General features: G+C 45.1%; 1 protein-coding gene and 1 long non-coding RNA gene across 4 annotated transcripts in view; one reads left to right on the forward strand and one right to left on the reverse strand.

Moving 5' to 3' along the window:
- Positions 1 to 13,662: 13,662 nt before the first annotated feature.
- LOC138763078 (uncharacterized) lies at positions 13,663 to 19,773 on the reverse strand. The gene is made up of 2 exons (XR_011357308.1): positions 17,209 to 19,773; positions 13,663 to 15,602 (listed from the first exon to the last, which is right to left on the reverse strand). It is a non-coding gene; the product is annotated as an uncharacterized lncRNA (long non-coding RNA).
- Positions 19,741 to 22,205, forward strand: part of gtf2h2 (general transcription factor IIH, polypeptide 2) — a 28,796-nt gene continuing 26,331 nt past the window's right edge. For 2 of the 3 annotated variants that reach the window (XM_069936641.1, XM_069936654.1), the window contains exon 1: positions 19,793 to 19,899. The gene's annotated coding sequence lies outside the window, so the exon portion shown is untranslated. Of the gene's footprint in view, positions 19,900 to 22,205 lie in introns of all 3 variants that reach the window. The other variant, XM_069936648.1, reaches the window with a different exon arrangement.

Consider the following 22,205-nt stretch of genomic DNA (forward strand, 5'->3'; position numbering starts at 1 on the left):
GTGCCAAAAGACCTTTTTCAACCAAGATATTGTATCCTGAAAACAATGACTGTTTTAAGAAAATGCTTTATGGTTCCTGGTTGTCCCAGAAACCCCAACAAAAACAAATAGAGCCAGATTAATTGATTAACAGTTTTATTGTTAATGGATGTATTTATGAACTCAAGGTTCTTTAAAATGTGGTTCAAAACAAATAATATTACTACTGGTCTTTTCTCTTGCATGTCCTCTGCTCATGCAACTATTCCACCAATATACAATGGCCAAATTCTTTGCTGTTTTCTGTTGGCTTTTACAAATCAATAGCTCCAACGGGAATCATTTGAAAGTGAGTGAAACCAACATTCCTTCCCAGTTTATCTCACAACGACCCTGGGATCAAGGCTAACTAAAATGGGGGGAGTCACGTGATGGAGTAGTGGCTGGTCAGGTGGAAACAGCCCTCTCCAGAGAAAAGGGAAAAAAAAATGTGAAGAAACAGCTCAATACAGGAAGAGAAAAATAAAGTTACAGAGAAGAGACAGAAGATGGCACCCAAAAGAGAGAAAGTAAGAATAATAGAGAAAAGGGAAGAAGGAAAATCACTGGAGAAGGAAGAAGTCCTTACCTGCACATCGGAGCAGAGAGCCACTGTGGAGAGGAGCAGCCGATCTCCGGTGTTGGTGAGTCCCCAGAGAAGCGGTGTCCTCCCGAATGGCGAACTCCAAAAATGGCTCTCAAAGCCAAGAGGTGCGCAACTGCGCATGCATGAAGAGCACAAGTAAAAGAAAAGGTTAATGTCGATGGGAGGGGGACTCAGCTGAGGAACAGCCAGCTGAGAGATGCCCAGTATCAGGGCATTTGGCTGGGGGAAGTAAACAAGAAAGAAGAAGCGTGGTGAGAAAGAGAATTAAGGGCTGGAAGAGGGTGAGCGGCAATGGAGCAACCGACGGGGGGGATGACCTGGGGCAGGAGACCCAACAATGGGTCGACCTGCAGCAGGAGACCCAACAACAGCAGACAGACCAGCTGGAGGCCCAGCAAGGATACAGAAGCAGTTCACCAGAGAAGGATGAAGATACAAAGATACAGTGAAGAGAAGATGACACAGACATAGATACAGACACAGAAGAAGAGAGGAAGAAGACCAAGAATTTCAAAGGAAAGAAGAAGGTAAAATAGAAGGAGAAAGTTTAGATAAAGCCTATCATTAGAATTTAGTTCAATCAAAAAAAATGAAAAGAGCTGAAGACAGAATGCAAAGCTTAGAGTTGGTCATGTCTGAAATAGGGAAAAAAGTAGAAAATGTGGAGGAACGAGAAGCTGCTGTAGAAATGGAGATAAATGATTTGAGGGAAGTTGGAAGAGAGCAAAAAAAATTAAAGAGACACAAGATTTATTGTCACAAAAAATTGATGTATTGGGAAACTATAGTAGGCGAAACAACATAAAAATAGTGGGCCTGAAAGAAGGCAAAGAAGGGTCAGATATGAAGGAATTTATAAAAGGATGGATCCTGAAGGTGCTGGGAATGACAGATTCACATGAAGAAATCAAAATCGAAAGGGCGCATAGAGTGCTAGTACTGAAACTGCCGCCACATCAAACACCGAGATCCATATTGGTAAAATTTCTAAGATATATGACAAGAGAAAACATACTGGAGCAGGCAAGAAAGAATGTTAGAGAAGACAATAAGCCGTTGGAATATAAGGGACAAAAAATATTTTTTTTACCCAGACATAAGTTTCAAACTTTTAAAGAACAGGAAGGAATTCAACACAGCGAAAACAATCTTATGGAAGAAAGGGTATAACTTTATATTAAGACATCCAACAGTACTCAAAGTATTCATTCCTGGGGAACAAAATAGACTGTTCTAGGACCCAAAGAAAGCCCAAGAATTTGCTGAACATTTGCAGGACAGGAGAAGAGAGGAGGAGTGACAAGAAGGAAATATACAAAAATATGTAACAATATAAAGTAAAGATAATGTATATATAAAGATTTAAAGATGGATAAGAGAAGGGGAAGAAGGGAAAAAGAAGAAAGAAATCTTTGTTATAAGTATAGGAAAATAGTGCTCTCTGGGGGGGTGCTGGGCGTGGGAGAATAATGGTCACTGTGAAATCGGTTGATGCTCGTAAGTTCGCAAACCGAATGGAAAGGGGAGTTGTGGTTGCCGTCAAGGGACAGGAGGCAATCCAAGGAGGGGAGGTTCATTTGGGGTTAGAGGGGTATTGCTTGTGGGGATTGTTGGGGTATTTCATGTCTTAAATGTGTTGTCATATACAGGAGGCAATCCAAGGAGGGGAGGTTCATTTGGGGTTAAAGGGGTATTGCTTGTGGGGATTGTTGGGATATTTCATGTCTTAAATGCATTGTCAGATATTGAGATTAAAAAGGAAAACATAAAAAACAGTAATGGAAAAAAGGGATGGAGTTGGTGAAGAGACAGAAAAGAAGTGAAAATAAAGATATAAGATGGCTATGTTGGTCTACATGACTATAAACATTAATGGAATATATAACCAAGTTTAAGTGTATCCCATTGGAAAAAAAATCACATATAATTTAAAAGACAAAGTTACAATGTTTGAAAAAACCTGGGAACCATATATGGAACATAACAGAAAGAGCAGGCCTAGGACCACCACCACCTAAAATGGTAAGAAGATAAACACGATCAGATTTAATGTGAATAAGTAGATGATACGTCTTTTTTGTTTGTATTCCTTTTGTATAAAGATATTGTTTTATTGTATTTTATATTTCCAATATTTACTGTTTTTGGAGGGGGGTGGGAAGAGGGGGGAAAAAAAGAGAAAATGTCACTGGAAATATTTAAAGAGGTGCATCTGCAAATATATTGGTTGATATGGTTCATAGTGTGATAAATGAAGAATTACAAAAAAAGCTAACTGAAATGACGACTTGCTGATATTTAGTTAATTTGTCACAAACTGATCTGAAACTGGAATCCTTTTGATCTACGTAACACATTTACTCCATTGTGTTTTGGAAAGAAAATGAACCAGATAAGAACAATGTAACTAATATTTTTAAATATTTGTTGTTTCTATTTTATATTTATTAATCAAAGAATCACATAAATATAAGAAACAGGCCATTCAACCTGTTGTATCCATGTCAGTGTAAGGAATATTCTTAGTTTTGAGTGCATCCATAAAAAAGCAAAATGAAATACCATACAATTACACTTGTTTCTTCTCTTTCCAACAGAATTTAGTACCCATAATGAACTGATTGGAGTGCTAGGGAGATTCACATGAGCACTTCTATTCAATGTAAATTCCACACAGCAAAAAGCTGGTGACTCAAATGATGACAGATGCTGGAACATGAAGCCAAACCCAAACTGCTGGAGGAACTCAGTGGGTCAAGTCACATCAGTGGAAGCAAAGGGAAGGTCAATATTTTAGCTGAAGACCTTGCATCAGGAGCTTGAAATGTTGATCATTCCTTTACTTCCACAGATGCTGCTTGGCCCACTGAGTTCCTCCAGCAGTTTAGTTTTACTGCAAAAAGCCATTGATCATTTCTTTTAAATCTAACATTCTTTTTGGCTGTTCCTATTAATTTCCATTGAAAATCTGAACCAAAAGTGCTGAAATGAATTCCTTGTTTATGAAAACTTCTGTGGTCTGAGCTCTCCACACAATGTCTGCAACTCCATCATTTTACACCCTAACCTGTGCCTGTCAATTCTATATCTCTGGCCTCTCTCAATCAGTCTTACCAAGCAGGGCCATTACCACTCTGGAATCTACCCTTACATTCCTCAGAATCTTAGTTACTTCTGTAATTTTAACAACTTCCTCAGAACTAGTCATTTTACTGTAATTTCAGACATTTCCATCTTTGTTATAAATTATTTATCTGATTCTCCTTCTGTGTGCCTTACAGTGATTGATCGATAAATGCACGATGTTATTCGCTGTTCTGTAAATTAACACTGGGCTCAATATTTAATTTCATGTAAATAGACGACAGACAAGAGCAAAGCAAATTCTCATACTTTTGTGATTAGCTCATGCTACCTTTGATTAATGTATCTTAGGAAATGTTTCCAGCTCTTCAAGTACTTACAAAAACCTAAATTAACCAAAGTCACTGATGTTGATACAATCAGATTGAAGAGTAAAGATTCTGATGCTAATTTTCTCCTTTGGCTTTGATTCCCAATTTATGCTCATATAAGATACATTGGATATCGATAGGTTTCTGGCATCTCACCATTCCTTAGATGTGAATTTATTGGCAAGCTACTCAAACAAGGGGAACATGATTCAGTTTATTCTGTTCTTAGATGGTAATTATGGCCAATTTTTTTAAGCCAAAGTAGAAGCAGAAACCTTGTCCTAATGTACTGACAATAACCACACCAGCAGTGCGAGTATAATAAAGCTTTAATAAACTAATATGTACACTAAGAGGCCTTGTCTCTCTGCAAGACGAATCTGGAAGGCTAGACTGTAGCTCTGGACTGCTTTATATACAAGGTCACCAGGATGACCCCTGGAGACCTAGTGGTGTAATTACATATCACCACATTCACTCCCCCTTAAAAAATTGTTATTTCCCCTGTCCTCCTTCCCTTGTTTGTAAGTTCATAAGTCCAAAATTTTTCATGGCTTCCGTGGCCTTCTGGACCTCCTCAGTAGTGGTATAGGGGTGGGGAATGCGGTCTGCCTTTCGGCCTTTCTTGGTGGAGGTGTGGGAATGGGAAGTATTGGTTGGTCATGTGGGCTGGGGATCCTCTTGTATGGGATTAGGTCCTGCCACCGAGTCTAGGATGGTGATATTTTGTGGGGTGGGCATACCCAGGGTCCTGATTTCCAGGGTGGGTGGTATAGTCCTCTGGGGTGACTCGGTGGATGACTGTTCTAGTGACTGCTGCTGCGCTCCTTGTTGATCCGTAGACATCTGTGTTGCCTCCGCGTTGTTCACACATCCGGCCGGCGCGAGATCCCTGGTGGCCACCGAGTCTTCTCTTCCATCTGGGAATGTGACGAAAGCATAGTGAGGGTTCGTGTGCCTCAACTCCACTTAATCCACCAGTGGGTTTGCTTTGTGGGGTCTGCAGTGCTTCCGAAGGAGAACAGGTCCCGGTGTTATCATCCATTTAGGCAGCACTGTGCCCGTCGTGGCTTTCCTTGTGAAAGAAAAGATACGGTCATGTGGGGTCATGTTGTGGCAGTACACAACAAAGAATGAATAGAGTGTAGGGCCTCTGGCAACACTTCTTGCCATCTAGTAACAGGCAGGTCTTTTGCTTTTAAGGTCAAGAGGACTGTTTTCCAGATAGTGGCATTTTCCCTTTTGACTTGTCCATTCCCCTTGGGATTGTAACTTGTAGTGCGGCTGGTAGCAATCCCTCTCTCGTGCAGGTACTGCTGTACTTTCGTGCTCATGAATGCAGCACCCCTGTCTGTGTGTATGTAGTTCGGGTACCCAAATATGCTGAAGATGGGTTGGAGGAATTTTATAACAGTGGCTGCTGATACATCAGAACACGGGATTGCGAAGGGGAAATGGGAATATTCATCTATTACGTTTAGGAAATAGACATTTCTATTATTGGACGGGAGTGGGCCTTTAAAATCGAGGCTGAGGCACTCTAAAGGTTTGATAACTTTTATCAGGGGGGCTTTGTCTGGCCGGTAAAATTGCGGTTTGCATTCTGCACAGATGGGGTAGCTCTTGTTCACTGACCTCACTTCCTCTACTGAAAATGGGAGGTTTTGGGTTTTAATGAAGTGAAACAGTCTAGTGACCCCCCCCCCCCACCCCCCCAGGTGGCCCACCTCATTGTGCAAGCTCTGCAACTAGGACATGTGGTTAAGGATGGCACAAGTGCCTCTGGTTAGCACGTCCGGCAGCTCGTTGAGTCTCCTGGGGTGGTATAGAATGTCGTAGTTAAATGTAGACAATTCTATTCGCCAGTGCAGGATTTTGTCATTCTTTATTCTCCCCCTGTTCTGGTTATTGAACATAAAAGCCACAGACCATTGGTCCGTGTTGAGGATGAAATTTTGCACGCCAGATAATGTCGCCATTGCCTTACTTATTCCATAATGGCTAGGGCCTCCTTCCCTACTGCTGAGTGTCTTACCTCTGACCCCTGTAGGGTTCACGAGAAAAAGGCCACCGGCTGTCCATCTTGGTTTAAGGTGGCTGCCAGAGCCATATTGGATGCATCCATTTCTACATGAAACGGGATCAACTCATCTATGGATCACATGGTAGATTTAGCGATATGGTCCCTAATGTCCCTGAATGCTCTGATGGCTGCTGGGAACAGTGGGAAAAATGAGGCTTTTATAAGTGGGCAGGCCTTGTTGGCGTAGTTGGGGACCCATTGGGTGTAGTAAGTGAACAGTCCCAAACACCTTTTTAGTGCTTTCAGCATGTGTGGCACGGGGAGGTCTAGGAGAGGGCACATACGGGCTGGGTCTGGGCTGATTTCCCCGTTCTGCACTATGTAGCCCAGGATTGGCAACTTCCTTACGCTAAAGATGCATTTGTTCCTGTTGTATGTTAGGTTCTTTTCCTCAGCTGCCTGGAAGAAGTATTTTAAATTCGTGTCATGATCCTCCTGAATGTTGCCACAGATTGTCACGTTGTCTAAGTAGGGGAACACCGCTTTCAGTTGGAAGTCATCTTCTATTCGGTCCATTTCTCTCTGAAACAGGGACACTCCATTGGTGACACCGAAGAGGAGTCGCAGAAATTGATACAGCCTGCCGTCTGCCTCAAATGCCGTGTAAATGCGATCGCTGTTTCTAATGGGCAATTAGTGGTATGCTGCCTTCAGGTCTAGGGTGGAGAACACCGTAGACTGCGCAATGTTGTTGACCATGTCTGCTATGCGTGGCAGGGGGTAGGCATTTAGTTGTGTAAATTTGTTGATATTCTGGGTGTAATCCACTACCATGCGCAGTTTTTCTCCTGACTTTACTACAACCACCTGGGCTCTCCAAGGGCTGGTCGTCTGCTCTATGATGCCCTCCTGTAGAAGCCTGCGGACCTCTGTCCTAATGAAGGCTCTGTCACTCAGCTGTACCTCCTGCTCTTTGTGGCTATTGGTGTGCCCTCTGGGATCAGGTGTGTGAACAGCAGAGGGGGTTCCATGTTCAGGACAAATAGGCTGAAGTGTTGTTTCTTTGTAAGGCGTAGTGGGGGGGGGGGGGGGGGGAGGCCCGTTGTGCACTATTGTAATGCTTTCTAACTGGCACTGAAAATCTAACCCCAATAGTACCGGGGCACAGAGATGAGGGAGTACCAGTAATTTGAACCCTTCATATTTTGTGCCCTGGACTTCTAGAGTAGCCCTGCAAAATTGTTTTACCTCAGCCTCAAGGGTGCTGGCTGCTAACAGGATCTGATGCTCACTCGGGCATGTGGGGAGGGCAACGCGGTTGATTAACCCCTGGTCAATAAAACTTTCAGTGCTTCCACTATCTATTAAGCAATTTACCCTCACATCATTAATTTTGATGCACACAGTGGCATCAGATAAATTGTGTGGACTCACCTAATTCATGTGTAGGGAAGCGAGTCTGGCATGCCCTTCCATCCAATAGTACTCGGCGTCATATTCGTCTCCTTAAGTCTGTGTCCTCTGCTCTGTAGCATTTGCCCAAGATGGCCGGCTACACATGGCTTTCTTCTTCTTCTGTTTGTTTGTGGAGAAAGAAGAGCTTTCCCGCCTCTCATTAGCATGAATGGGCCTTGGCTATGGCCTTGGGGCTTCTGCAGACTTTTGCATAATAGCCATGTTTTCCATAGTTGGTACAGACATTTTCTCTGGCAGGGCAGAGGGCTCTGGGGTGCTTTCTATGTCCACAGAAAAAGCACTTGAGACCCTCAATGTGTGGTGCTGCTGCTGTAGATTCCTGTGAGGCAGCATACTTTTCTTTTCGTGGGGCTAGAGAGTCCAGCAGAGTGACGTTTGTCCAAGCCCCAAGGTCCTGTGAGTACTCCTCCAAATCTTTCCTGGTGCTTTCTATAGCTTCTGCAATAGTCTCTGCCTCATTTAGCCCCACCATTCCTTTCTCCAGCAATCAATGTCTTGTCTCAGTGGACCGTATACCCGCAACAATTCTGTCCCTAATAAAGTCCTCCACATACTCCTGAGCTGATACTGCTTTAAAGTTGCAGCCTCTCGCCAGGTCTTTCAGAGAGAGTATAAACTCTCTGGCAGACTCCCCTACTTCTTGTGACCTGGTCATGAGCCTGTAGTGGAGTGGAGTTTGCTATGCCCCTTACTGTAATGCCTCTATAAAGTGCTCATGGCCTCTTGGTAGGATCTGGCATCCTATATAAGGGGTAAGGGTGGTCTCCCAGCAGCGCTAACAGCAGCATTAATAGCTCTTTATCTGATGCCTCAGCACACTCCACGTAATTCAAAAAGCATCTCTGCCAGCGGCTGAAGTGCGTGCTGGGTCCAGAATTTCTGGGGTTGAGCTCCAGCCTGTCTGGTCGCAGCACATGGCTAAGCCACACCCCGGGGGTCAGTCCCGGTCTCCACGTGGTCTCTGGGTCTAGGTCTAGCAAGGGCAGACCCTGGGGTACTGGGGGTTGGTACAGCATCTGTGGGGCTTGTGTCTGCTGAAGGAATAACCTGGGTGCTTGGGGCTGTTGCCTGAATCTCTGGCTTTGGGACGTTTGCAGCGGGCTTAGGGGGGATCCCAGCAGTAGTGTCAGGAGGAGTGGTGTCTGCTTTCCCTGGCTCTGGAGTGGTTGGGAATTCTGCACATACATGGCGATCGGGAGCACGACTTGTGGAGATCCTTCCATCCGCCCTTGTAGTGGCCCCTTTCTAATTAGACAGGGGTTTAGGGTTGGCGGTGCCTGTACTGGCGAATCCACAGGCAGGCAGGGCTCTTGGCCATTTCTTACCTGCCCTATCGTACTTCTGCAGTCTTCCCCGCATTCCACCACGATTCCAGTACAGTGGTCCCTCGTCATCTCTGTCCTCGGATGCACGTGCGTGCTGGTCATCCTCGGATTCCATTCCTCAGGAAGAGTCTCCAGGTGGTTGGGAACATGCATCGGAGCAGAAGCAGCTTCCATCCTAGTAGCTATAGTATTAGTTTATTAAATTGTACTGACAATAACCACACCAGCAGTGTGAATATAAAAGCTTTAGTAAACTAATATGTACACTAAGAGGTTTTGTCTCTGTAAGGTGAACCTGGAAGGCGAGACTGTAGCTGTGGACTGCTTTATATACAAGGTCACCGGGATGACCCCTGGTGACCTAGTGGTGTAATTACTTATCACCACACCTAATTAATCCTCCCTCTGGAAGGAAATCACTTGGTAATTATTTGCTCCCTATCTTAAGTAAAATGTTGAATTTGGGAATGTAGATTTTTAAAAAAATTTGATTTAAAACTCTCTCTCAAACGGCATTTAGGTTTTGCACCTTGGGTGTGGGAAGCGAAAAATCAGTCAGGGTTCTCAGTTTCAATTATGAATGTCTCCTTCAACTTTATATAATCACAGAACTAGTCTTAAGCAAACAAGGAGGAGGTAGAGGGATTTATCAGGCCAGGCAGCATCTATGGAGAGCAATGGACAGTCAACATTTCAGGTCAGGATCTTTTTCAAGATAAGGATGGGAAGGAGAGATATTCAAGCAGAGGTGTAAGTGTGTGATGTAAATTGAGAAATAATAGAGTGCTGGACAAATGAAGGTGGGAAAGGTGGAGAAGAGATAACAGCAGGAAGGATTATTTGAAAGAAAATTCCGGATGGGACAGGAGGCGCCAACTCTCAGGACAAGAATATATTCCAGCGGGTTGTTAACTAAGTCTGCAACATCACAGGCAGCAGACTTCACTCCGTTGAGGACACCTACATGAGGCACTGTCTTAAAAAAACAACCTCTATCCTCAAAAACCACTACTACCCAGGCCATGCTCTCTTCTCTCTGCTACCATTGGGGAAAAGGTACAGGGGCCTAAAGATGAGCACTCAGCGGCACAAGGAGTTTGTTGCCCGCTGCCATCAGATTCCAGTATATTCAATGAGCCAAGGCACTGCCTTATTTTCATGCGCTATTATTCTTATTATTTTTTTTAATGTAGTAATGACATGAGATGGTTTTAATTTGTATCTTTGCACTGTGACGCTGCCACAAAACACCAAAAAATTTCATGACTTGTTCATGACAAAAAATAATGATTCTGATTCTGACAAAAGACTGATGGAAACTGGAACAGGACTAAGGTTGGGATTACCTGAAATTGGAAAATGCAATGTTCATGTTGATGGGCTTTTGATAACCCAGGTGAAACATGTTGCACTGTTCAAGTTTACCTTTAGCCTCAACTTGGCAATTGAGAGGTCTGTTTGGGAATGGGGAGTGAAATTGAAATGATTGGCAACTGTAAGCTCCAGCTGGTTTCTGTGGACAGGAGCAGGTGCTTGGGCAAAGTGGTTGCCCAAAAAGCATTTGGTCTCTCCAATGTAGAGGACACCATGTTAGGATAGAAACTGGGAACATTGCAGCACAAAAAACAGGTCCTTCAACCCCTCTAGTTTGTGCCAAACTATTATTCTGCCTAATCTCATTGACCTACACCAGTCCATATCCCTCCATACCCCTCCCATCCATGTACCTGTCCAAATTTTTCTTATATGTTAAAATTGAGTCTGCATTCACCTCTTCTGCGGACAGCTTGTTCCACACTCCCACTACTCTCTGTGTGAAGAAGTTCCACCTTTAAACCATTCCTCTTTCACCTTTAACCCATGTCCTCTGGTTTGTATCTCATCTACTACTGGAAACAGCCTAGTTGCATTAATACTGACTATACCTCTCATAACCTTTTATACCTTTATTAAATCTCTTCATTCTACTATTCTCCCTTCTTCAATTTAGACTCTCAACCCAAAAACCAGACTTGTCCTTATCCATAATTAACTTTAAACTAATGGCATTACAATCACTGGACCCAAAATATTCCTCTGCACATACTTCCGTTACAAGTCCTGTCTCATTCCCTAATAGGGGGCTCAGTAATTCATTCTCTTTATTTGGTACCTTGATATATTGATTTAGAAAACTTTCCTGAATGCATTTGACAAGCCATCCAACTCTTTTACAATATGGGAGTCCCAGTCAATATGTGGAAATTTAAAATCTCCAACTACGAGAAGGTACGAGAAAACTATGGCAAGCAGGGTGAAAACTAATCCAAAAGAGTTCTACAAATATGTTAATGGTAAGAGGAAAGCTAGAGACAAAATTGGTCCCTTAGAAAATCAGAGTGGAAAACTGTGTGTGGAGCCTAGAGAAATGGGGGAGATATTGAACAGTTTCTTATCTTCGGTATTCACTAAGGAGAAGGATATTGGGAGATGTGGGATGAAATAAGCAAATTGGGTAAATATGGGGAATATAGAGATTACAAAAGGTGTAGTTTTAAGGCTTTTGAAGAATATAAAGGTGGATAAGTCTCCGGGACCAGACGGGATCTTCTCCAGGACATTGAGAGAAGTGAAGGAGGAAATAGCAGAGGCTCTGGCGGTAATTTTCCAAATGTCATTAGATATGGGGATAGTGCCGGAGGATTGGCGCGTTGCGCATGTGGTTCCGTTATTTAAAAAGGGTTCAAGGAGGAAGCCTGGCAATTATCGGCCTGTAAGTTTGACGTCTGTGGTAGGTAAATTAAAGGAGAAAATTCTTAGAGATAGTACTTATAAACATCTGGAGAGACAGGGTCTGATCAGGAGCACTCAACATGGATTTGTGGGAGGAAGGTCATGTTTGACCAATCTGATTGAATTTTTTGAAGAGGTGACTAGGAATGTGGATGAGGGTAGCGCAGTGGATGTTGTCTATATGGACTTCAGTAAGGCCTTCGATAAGGTACCACATGGAAGGTTAGTTAGGAAGGTGCAGTCTTTAGGTATAAATTTTAAGATAGTCAAATGGATTGAACATTGGCTTAAAGGGAGAGGCCAGAGAATGGTAGTGGATAATTCAGGTTGGAGGCTGGTGACCAGTGGTGTGCCTCAAGGATCTGTATTGGGCCCATTGTTGTTCGTTATATACATTAATGATCTAGATGATGGGGTGGTGAATTGGATTAGTAAATATGCAGACGATACTAAGATAGGTGGAATAGTGGATAAAGAAGGTTTTCAAGAATTGCAGAGGGATTTGGGCTGCTTAGAAAAGTGGGCTGAAAAATGGCAGATGGAATTTAATGCTGATAAGTGTGAGGTGCTTCATTTTGGTAAGAAGAATCAGAATAGGACATACGTGGTAAATGGGAGAGCATTGAGGAATACAGAAGAGCAGAAAGATTTAGGAGTAACGGTACATCGTTCCCTGAAGGTAGAAACTCACGTGAATAGGGTGGTGAAGAAGGCTTTTAGTATGCTGGCCTTTATCAATCATTGCATGGAATATAGGAGTTGGGAGGTGATGTTGAGATTGTATAAGACGTTGGTGCGGCCTAATTTGGAGTTCTGTGTGCAGTTCTGGTCGCCTAATTATAGGAAGGATATAAACAGAGTGGAGAGAGTGCAGAGAAGGTTTACCAGAATGTTGCCTGGGTTTAAGCATCTGGAGTATGGGGAGAGATTGGAGCGTAGAAGGTTGAGAGGGGATTTGATAGAAGTATTTAAGATTATGAAAGGGATAGACAGAATGGATGTGGATAGACTATTTCCGTTCAGAGGAGGAAAGATTAAAACAAGAGGACATGAGTTAAGAATTAAGGGGCAGAGGTTTAGAGGTAACATGAGGAGGAACTTCTTTACTCAGAGAGTGGTAGCTGTGTGGAATGATCTTCCGGGAGAAATAGTGGCGGCGGAGTCAATTGTATTATTTAAGAAAAGGTTGGACAGGTATATGGATGAGAAGAAGATGGAGGGTTATGGGCATTGTGCAGGGAGGTGGGACTAGAAAGGGGTGTTTGGTTCGGTGCGGACTAGAAGGGCCTAATGGCCTATTTCCGTGCTGTAATTGTTATGTTATGTTATCACAACTTTGTTTCCTGCAACTATCTGCCATCTCTCTACTGATTTGCTCTTCCAATTCTTGTTGACTATTGGATGGTCTATAATACAACATCATGAGTGTGGTCATACCTTTCCCGTTTCTCTGCTCTACCAATATTACATCAGAAGACAAGCCCTCTGATCTGTCCTGTCTGAGCACAGCTGTGATATTTTCCCAGATGAGCAATGCCACTCCTCCCCTTTTCATTCCTCCCGCTATCACATCTGAAACAACTGAACCCCATTGCATTGATCTGCCAGTCCTGCCCCGCACCCCCCCCCCCCCACCACCGCAACCATTTCATTAATGGCCACAATGTCATAATTCCACATGCCAATCCACATTCTAAGCTCGTCTGCCTTTCCTACAATATTCCTTGCATTGAAATAGATGCACCTGAGAACATTTCCACCATGTACAACCCTTTGATTTCTGTCTTTACATGCAGTCTTCACAGCATCTTTTTCCTCCTTCACTCCACTATCTGCTCTGGCACACTGGTTTTCATCTCCCTACAAATCTAGTTTCAACCCCCACCCCCCAGAACAGCACTCACAAACCTTCATGCAAGGATATCAGTTCCCCCTTGTAATGACATAAGACCAGCATCAATAGAAATTCACCAAGACAATGGTATCTTCAAAAACAATTATTTTTATTAATAATTATCAATAACATAACATTTCTTAATTAACTCTAATCTATATGTGTGTGTGTGTGTGGGGGGGGGGGGGGGGGCAGGTGCCAAAACAATTACAGTTCAGGCACAATTCTGAAAAGTCTTTTTAAAATTTCAGTCTTAGAAATCTTTTGTGTTGAAACCCAGAGCGCTTTAAACTGTTGTTCAAAAGTAATTATGGGTAGGCAAGGCATGAAGTCATCAGACTTCTCAAAACTCACAAATGTTTCTTCATATGAATAACTTTTCACAAGTTCCCCTCTCTTGCATGGAGGTTATGGAACTTGTGTTTTACATCATGATTTCACCAACCAAGGCATGGGTTAAATGAAGTGACTATTACAAATGGACATAGCAGAACTGCCCTCTTTTGACAGGCAGTCGAAGTGGCCCTTTTCTTCAAAGCCATTGATTCTGTGTTCCCTCCTGTTAACAGGAGAACACACAACAGTACCTTTATCACTGAAGGTTACTGCATCTCTGACTTCAGATGAAAACTGGTTCAATATTAAAGATGCTTTCTTGAAATGTACCAATCACATGACATGACATCACCACTGATTCTGTTTGAAGTTTCATTTCTTCAAAAGTATAAGTTAATGAGCAGGCCATCAAACAAATGGCTGCTTATTTGACCAGGTGTCTCTTTAGCAAATATTCATTGCTTGCAAACTTTCAATAGAACAGTCCACTTTGCTTTTATGACTGTGCCAACTTCAGCCAGTCTTCAAAAGATGTATCTTATCTGCTAACACGAGTGTGTGATCTGCCTTTGTGTGCAAGTGTCCCTGTTTCAAAACCTACAAAGCTTTACTAAAAATGTAATATATTTTACATGATTAATGATTAATAGCATTATTAACAGCATAACTCTGCAACACCCCTCCAGTTCAGCTATAAACTGTCCGGTTGGAACAGAATCAGAATCTATTATCATGAACAAGTCATGAAATTTGGTGTTTTGCGGCAAATTTGGTGTTTTGCAGTATCATAGCACAAGCATACATGTTTTAACCATCTTATGACATCACTATAAAAAAATAAAATAACAATAGCAGTGCACGAAAAGTAAGGCTGTGTCTGTGGTTCATTGATTATTCAGGAATCTGATGGCAGTGGGGAAGAAGCTGTCCTTGTGCCGCTGAGTGCTCATCTTTAGGCTCCTGTGCCTTTTCCCCAATGATAGCAGAGTGAAGAGAACTTGGCCTGGGTGATGGGGGTCTTTGAGGATAGAGGCTGCTTTTTTTAAGACACTGCCTCATGTCGATGTCCTCGATGGAGTGAAACCTGGTGCCTGTGATGTTGCAGACCGATTTAACAACCCTCTAGAGTTTATTCTTGTCCTGAGAGTTGGCACCTCCATACCAGCTAGTGATGCAACTAGCCAGAATGCTACATGTTGAAGCCTCTTTAGCCAAAGCCTTAACTCCTCACTCTATCTCTGACCATCTCACACAATGGGCACTCCTACAATGGCTGCTCTGCTTCTATCACTCACTTATTTAAAGCAGCTGACCCTCGCATTCATTCGCTCCAACTCCCGTTCATGCCAAAAGATTCCTTTATCAACATGTAGTAAAATAGGTGTAATATCACATCTAATTTCCTTTAGTCAGCCATAAGGCAGGCGAAGATTCACTATTGGCAGAAAATGCCCACCTTTTACAGTCAGAGAGAGAGAGGAGAGACCCCCCCCCCCACACTGAGAGTCCATGGATTCGCCTCCAGCACTCCTACAGCCACACAGACTACAGTCCAAACCACTGGCATCCCGAGCGCCAGATCCAAAGCTTTGACACAGTCAGGAAGCCTTCAGTGCCCTGGGCACTCTCTCACATCCCAGTTCCGATACCTGGTACCTTTTCAGCCAGTCTTGAGCCAGTCTCTAGCAGTCCGCAGCTTGGTAAAGATAAAGGTTCTATTATTGTCACATAATACTACATTTAGAATCCTTTAACTTTTGTCTATTGCAGTGGTTCTCAACCTTTTTCTTTCCACTCACACACCACTTTAAGTCATCCCTATGCCATCAGTGCTCTGTGATTAGTAAGGGATTGCTTAAGGTGATATGTGAGTGGGAAGGGAAGGTTGAGAATCACTGCTCTAGACCCAATTGTTACTGAAATATTTTGCTTGAGAAAAATTGTCAATGGCCCATTTCCTTTGGAGTTATGAAATCATGCATATAACGAGTCAATTAGGTATGATTTAAACAGTGGTTTTAACAGCGCCCTCATAAGTTCAGTTTGTCCGGCGGCCTCCTTTGGTGTTGTGACCAATGTAACTCCAGTGGTGTGGTGACCCCGTCGGCTGTGGCTGCTCCTTCTTGGTCGGCCCGGCCGGGGTGCTTGGCTGAGCTGGGGGGAGTGGGAATGTGTGCACCGGTTGGGCAGGTTGGCCGAGGAGGTGGGAGTAGGGATCTGAGGCCCTGGAGAGCTGGGGGGGGGGGGGGATACCCGACTATTGGCTGAAGGGGGGGGGGTGGGGGTTCAGATGCTCCTGCAAGTGCCAGGTCCTTGCTTCCATCCTGGAATGCCATGTAGGAGAACTGTGGGTTGATGTGGAGCAGTTGGACCCTCTCAACTAGTGGGTGGGACATATGGGTCCTTATATGTTTCCGCAGTAGTACTGGCTCAGGAGACATCAGCCACATAGGTAGGGTCATTCCTGACGCCGATCACCTGGGGAATGTAGAGTCTCTCATGAGGTGTCTTGGTGGCTGTACACAGGAAGGACCGAATAGCATGGAGGGCCTCTGGGAGGTCTTCTTGCCGGTGGGGGATGGGGAGGCCCTTGGACTTTAAGGCCAGTAGTACTGCCTTCCAGTCCGTGCCATACTCCTGCTCCACCTGGCCATTTCCTTTGGGGGTTATAGCTGGTGGTACGGCTAGAGGCAATGCCCTTGGACAGCAGAAATTGGTACAGCTTGTCGTTAATGAAGGACGAACCCCTGTCGCTGTGGATGTAGCAAGGTTATCCTAAAATGGTGAACAGGTTGTCAGGGTCTTTATGATGGTGGCTGCGGTCATGTCCAGACACGGGATGGCAAAAGGGAACCACAAGTACTCATCGATGATGATGATGAAGTACACACTGAGGTCCGTGGAGGGTAGGGGTCCTTTGAAGTCCATACTGAGGCATTCAAAGGGGTGAGTGGCCTTGATCAGGTGTGACCTGCACTCTGCGGAGACCCGGCAATTTTTGGTCAGCATCCTAACATCGTCAATGGAATATGGGAGGTCACGGGCCTTGATGAAATGAAAAAAATGGGTGATCCCAGGGTGGCAGAGGCCGTTGTGCAGCGACTGCAGTTGGTCCATCTGCGCACTGGCACATTTCCTCCAAGACAGGGCATCAGGAGGTTAGTTGATACTATATGTCATAATTGTAGGTGGAGAATGAAGTTCTCCACCTCAGGATTTTATCGTTTTTGATTTTACCCCACTGCTGGTTGTTAACCTGAAGGCAACTGCCTGTTGGCCAGTCAGCAGGGTAAATTGCTTACCAGTGAGGTAATGATCCAGTACTGTACCGTTTCAACAATGGCCTGAGCCTCTTTCTTGATGGAGGAATGCTGGATCTCGGGGCCCTGGAGGGTGTGCAAAAATAACTCTATGGGTCTGCCCGCCTGGTTAAGTGTGGCAGCCAGGGCAAAGTCCGATGCATCGCTCTCCACCTGAAAGGGGTGGATTCGTCCACTATGTGCATCATGGCCTTTGCATTATCAGCTTTGATTCGGTCGAATGACTTGCAGGCTTCTGCCAACAGGGGGAAAACGGTGGCCCTGAAAACGGGGACTGGAGACTGTGTGGGGATTACAGGTTCCTCAATGATGCCACCATCACAGACCGCTACCTTATACCTTCTGCAAATCTCCATGGGACCAGGATTTTCTTGAAGATTGATTAGATATCATCAGATGCTGGTGAATCCACAAGACATACCCAAAACTGCTATCATAACACCATTTGGACTCCTTGAGTTTCTGGACACAGTGGTGTGAGGAATGGACTTTCTCTTTGTGTACTTGGACAACATACTCTTTGCCAGCCATTCCTACAAAGAGCACCTTCAGCACCTGTGTTTATTCTGTTGCCACCTACTTCGTTCTAACAATAAACCCCACGAAGTGCAAATTCAGGTTGTCCTCGATCGACTTTTTGGATGTGAAATCAGCAGCAAGGGTGTCATCCCATTACCAGCCAAAGTGGAGGCCATCCTCAAATTTGCAAAACTGCTCAGAGTCAAAGGCTTACAGGAGTTTGTAGGAATGATCAATTTCTACCATCGCTTTCTACAATCCACAGCCCAGATCATGAAACCCCTGATCGAACTAATGTCCATAAAAGCCAACAACCTGGAATGGACAGAGGAGGCGACAATAGCAAAGGTAACTCTGTTGGTCCACCTGCGAATAGACCTGCATCAGATTCAGCAGTGGGCAGAGTATTGGAGCAGAGCTTGCGTTCTTTAGTAGGCACCTACAACCCCCAGAGACCAAATATTGTGCTTTCGATAGGGAGCTACTGGCCCTGAACCCGGCAGTTCGACATTTCCGTTATTTCCTGGATGGCAGGGACTTCACAAATAACTAACATTTGCATTTGCAAAAGTGTCGGATCCGTGGTCAGCCCGACAGCAGTGCCACCTCTCTTATCCTAGTTCACAAGGATTAAGTATATCTCTGGTAAGAGATATACTGCCCCACTCCTGCATTCAGGCATTGCAATCCCCATTTCCGGGGGTTGACTATATAGCACTTGCTGAAGCGCCACATGATGAAGAAAATCCAGTGCACCAAACTGCAGTCACTGGTCTGCGCCTTGAGGGCATTGTCTTTGGACCTAAAGGAAAGACTCTCCTTTATGATGTGTCCATGGATCAGCCTCGCCCCATCATCCCAGCTGTCTGGAGATTATGCCTTTTTGATGCACTTCACAGATTGGCACACCCCTCAATTCACACAATAGTCTACCTGGTTTCCAACAAGCAGGTTGCCTACTGGGCCAAGATGTGCACGGACTGCCAGACGGCTAAGGTGCAGTGACACGTGAAGACGCCGCTTCAACCCTTCAAGCTGCTGCAACAAAGGTTCAACCATGTGCACATCAACATCTTTGGCCCATTCCTGGTATCACATGGGTTGAAATACCATCGTGGACACGTTCACTAGATGGCCAGAAATAGTCCCATTGTTGGATTCCTCCATCGAATCTTGTGCCAGGGCACGTGGCAGCTCGCATGTCAGGAAATTGAACCGGCTCGGGAAGTCTCGGGCAGCACGATGACATGACCTTTAGCTATGTGTGGTGCCCAGGGTTTTAAAAAGAGTGCGAGTTCATAGTTAACTGTTGTTTTCTATTTGAACTCAACTCGACTATGTCTCTTCATTTCGCACCGCGACTCAGTGACCACAGAAGCCAAGTTTCCACCTCTGCTCCTCATTTGTACCTCTTCGACCTTTCGCAGCATTTATCCCCACCCTCCTTTTCTGTTTGGTGTCTCCCTTTTCCATTCTAGTCTCAAAAAAAGGGTTGCAAACTGGGACTCTCTTCCTCTGTAATTGAGAGATCACAATCGTGCGCATCTCTGTCATCATGTCCTCCTCGCTGACCATCACTGCCGCTTTCTCAAATTACTGCTCTACTCCCTGTCCAGCTCCAACACAAACTATAAATTCACCGATGACTCCAATGTTGATTAAGTAGAATAGTGGAAAATTATGAATCAGGCAAATAATTGTGTCGATTATCTTGCTCTCAACAGCACTAAGACCAAGGAGCTTAAGGAAAAGGAGAGGGTGTCCATTTATTGGAGGGCCTCTCCGAGAACCAGCACACTGAGGCAACCATGAAGAAGATCAGATGTAACCAAGTCTTGGGCTTCACATCCGCTGGCGCTGTCGTGATATTCTCTTGTTGATCTTTCCAACCGCCTCAGAACTGGAGTCGTCTCGACTCCGTGGGAATTCTATGATACATCAGCTGTATTAAGTGGTAGTTCAGTCGGCGACGGACACAGATTCGCCCCAACCTGACTCCCGCCGTCCATGCCACCCGCTTGGAGCGCCCCCTGCGGCCGCCAGACGAATTGGAGTTTGTGCGCATGCGGGAAGTCGGAGGAGTTTGTGTGTGACACAGGGAGCGGTCGCTTGTGGGTGAGCTGGTGCGGGGCATCGGATCTGCAGCAATAAAAGGTAACGGTGGGAGTGGGGCTCCTGGGACGAGGTTTTAAGGATCGTTTTCATTGGGAGCTTGGGATTTGAGGAGTCAGGAGCAGTGAGGTTGGAGAATGTGATTTTATGGGAATTGTTGGGTGAGCAGATGCGTTTTCATAGATTGGACTGGGTCATTGAAATATGTTTGGTTTCTTGGTACTAAAAATGTGATTTCATTTATATTCCTTTCCAAATCTTTGCACAAAAGTTGTCACCCAGCCTTTGATACTGCAGTTAACAGCTCCTTATTGCAAAACTCTGCATGCCAAACTGCATGAGTTTTTCAAGCTTTGTTGGGACCAAGGTAAACTGCCTCAGGATCTTCGTGATGCCACCATCATCACCCTGTACAAAAACAAAGGCGAGAAATCAGACTGCTCAAACTACAGGGGAATCACGTTGCTCTCCATTGCAGGCAAAATCTTCGCTAGGATTCCACTAAATAGAATAATACCTAGTGTCGCCGAGAATATTCTCCCAGAATCACAGTGCGGCTTTCGCGCAAACAGAGGAACCATTGACATGGTCTTTGCCCTCAGACAGCTCCAAGAAAAGTGCAGAGAACAAAACAAAGGACTCTACATCACCTTTGTTGACCTCACCAAAGCCTTCGACACCGTGAGCAGGAAAGGGCTTTGGCAAATACTAGAGCGCATCGGATGTCCCCCAAAGTTCCTCAACATGATTATCCAACTGCACGAAAACCAACAAGGTCGGGTCAGATACAGCAATGAGCTCTCTGAACCCTTCTCCATTAACAATGGCGTGAAGCAAGGCTGTGTTCTCGCACCAACCCTCTTTTCAATCTTCTTCAGCATGATGCTGAACCAAGCCATGAAAGACCCCAACAATGAAGACGCTGTTTACATCCGGTACCGCACGGATGGCAGTCTCTTCAATCTGAGGCGCCTGCAAGCTCACACCAAGACACAAGAGAAACTTGTCCGTGAACTACTCTTTGCAGATGATGCCGCTTTAGTTGCCCATTCAGAGCCAGCTCTTCAGCGCTTGACATCCTGCTTTGCGGAAACTGCCAAAATGTTTGGCCTGGAAGTCAGCCTGAAGAAAACTGAGGTCCTCCATCAGCCAGCTCCCCACCATGACTACCAGCCCCCCCACATCTCCATCGGGCACACAAAACTCAAAACGGTCAACCAGTTTACCTATCTCGGCTGCACCATTTCATCAGATGCAAGGATCGACAATGAGATAGACAACAGACTCGCCAAGGCAAATAGCGCCTTTGGAAGACTACACAAAAGAGTCTGGAATAACAACCAACTGAAAAACCTCACAAAGATAAGCGTATACAGAGCCGTTGTCATACCCACACTCCTGTTCGGCTCCGAATCATGGGTCCTCTACCGGCACCACCTACGGCTCCTAGAACGCTTCCACCAGCGTTGTCTCCGCTCCATCCTCAACATCCATTGGAGCGCTTACACCCCTAACGTCGAAGTACTCGAGATGGCAGAGGTCGACAGCATCGAGTCCACGCTGCTGAAGATCCAGCTGCGCTAGATGGGTCACGTCTCCAGAATGGAGGACCATCGCCTTCCCAAGATCGTGTTATATGGCGAGCTCTCCACTGGCCTCCGTGACAGAGGTGCACCAAAGAAAAGGTACAAGGACTGCCTAAAGAAATCTCTTGGTGCCTGCCACATTGACCACCGCCAGTGGGCTGATAACGCCTCAAACCGTGCATCTTGGCGCCTCACAGTTTGGCGGGCAGCAACCTCCTTTGAAGAAGACCGCAGAGCCCACCTCACTGACAAAAGGCAAAGGAGGAAAAACCCAACACCCAACCCCAACCAACAAATTTTCCCTTGCAACCGCTGCAATCGTGTCTGCCTGTCCCGCATCGGACTTGTCAGCCACAAACGAGCCTGCAGCTGACGTGGACTTTTTACCCCCTCCATAAATCTTCGTCCGCGAAGCCAAGCCAAAGATTGCATCTTGGCGCCTCACAGTTCGGTGGGCAGCAACCTCCTTTGAGGAAGACCGCAGAGCCCTCCTCACTGACAAAAGACAAAGGAGGAAACACCCAACACCCAACCCACCAATTTTTCGCTGCAACCGTGTCTGCCTGTCCCGCATCGGACTTGTCAGCCACCAACGAGCCTGCAGCTGACGTGGACATTACCCCTCCATAAATCTTCGTCCGCGAAGCCAAGCCAAAGATTGCATATAGTTCCACTGGAAATAAGCAATCGTCCAGGATACTGGCACGATGGTTCTCAATGATTAAGGGATTTGGTGCAGAAATTCTGCCAGCTAGGAATTTT

Source organism: Narcine bancroftii, chromosome 1 (assembly GCF_036971445.1).
Source record: "Narcine bancroftii isolate sNarBan1 chromosome 1, sNarBan1.hap1, whole genome shotgun sequence".
Lineage (NCBI taxonomy): Eukaryota > Metazoa > Chordata > Chondrichthyes > Torpediniformes > Narcinidae > Narcine > Narcine bancroftii.